Raw genomic sequence first — 1,132 nt, 5'->3', positions numbered from 1 at the left:
CTTAGTCTCCTGGTTTGCTTGTGGGTGGGGAACTGGGGCGTGTGGGCCGGGTCCAGCGGGGCTCCAGGCTGCGGCAGCTGCRCACATCTGCTCAGTGCTCGCTGTGYGTGTCTGGCTGGCGGCGGAGGACACRTACTGGGGAAAAGCGGTACTGCGTATTGAAAAACACTTGTGTGCTGGAAACTGGTTATTTTTCCTTTCCAGCTCTTACCAGGTGATGTGTTAAGAGATTTGCTCTCTCTGCAGAGCCATGCAGGAATGGCGCATTTTCTGTTTAGTTGTTTTATGGGAGGTGTTGAGCGGTTGAAGGGGAACGTGGTGGTGGATTGGCTTGTGAGAGCCACTGTCATTCACGGGCAGTCACGTGAAATGCATYTTTGCTGTGTTCGGTGGCCTTCAGGCAGGCGATTACAACAACAGAAATGGCATCTAGCAAAGTTAATACCCGGCCTTTCCCAAGGGCAGCTGTTTAATCCAGCACTATATAAATGTCATATAAATGAGTCAGGGGACCCTCAGCTCCTCCAGCAGTGGATTCCTACCAAATCTCACTTCCCTGGGACTGAGGGTAAATCCAAAACTCCTGCTCACGGAGAGTAGGAAAGGAGGGAAGGGGCTGGGACAGGACTGGTGCAAATATGCCTGAGAACTGAAGGGAGGAATGAAATACATAAAGAGGGAGGTAAAAATAATCAGCAGCCTTTGCCTACTGAGCAAGGTTGCAGGTGTTAGTGATAGCAAGTTGCAATACCAGGTCACTTCCTTGGAGGGGAGCTGGAGAATTAAAAGTTATTCTTTAAATAAGAAAAAAAAAATACCAGTAAAACRCCAGTTCAGCCTGGGATGGATTCCCTCGCGGGAACGTGCTGTCTCGTAAAGGCTTGTCCTTCCCCGCGCTCCCCGTGAAACCGCCGCGGCCGTGGAGGTGAGGGGCGCACCGCCGCGGAGGTGGGCGCGGGGAGCTCCCCAGGTGACTCCCGAGGGGGGAGACCCGGCACGCAGGGCCCGGGGGGCTCCCTGTGTCCTGCCTGGCGACCCCCCAGCACCGCCTTGACCTCTGACCCCCAGCCCCTGACCCCCTAGCACCCTCTTGTGACCCCGATCCTTGACTCTGCCAGCCCTTGACCCCCCC

Source organism: Rhea americana, unplaced genomic scaffold (genome assembly GCF_003343005.1).
Source record: "Rhea americana isolate MKP2758 unplaced genomic scaffold, rheAme1 scaffold_111, whole genome shotgun sequence".
NCBI classification, from domain to species: Eukaryota; Metazoa; Chordata; class Aves; order Rheiformes; family Rheidae; genus Rhea; species Rhea americana.
The sequence above is the reverse complement of the archived record's forward strand: the minus strand, read 5'-3'. Positions refer to the sequence as shown.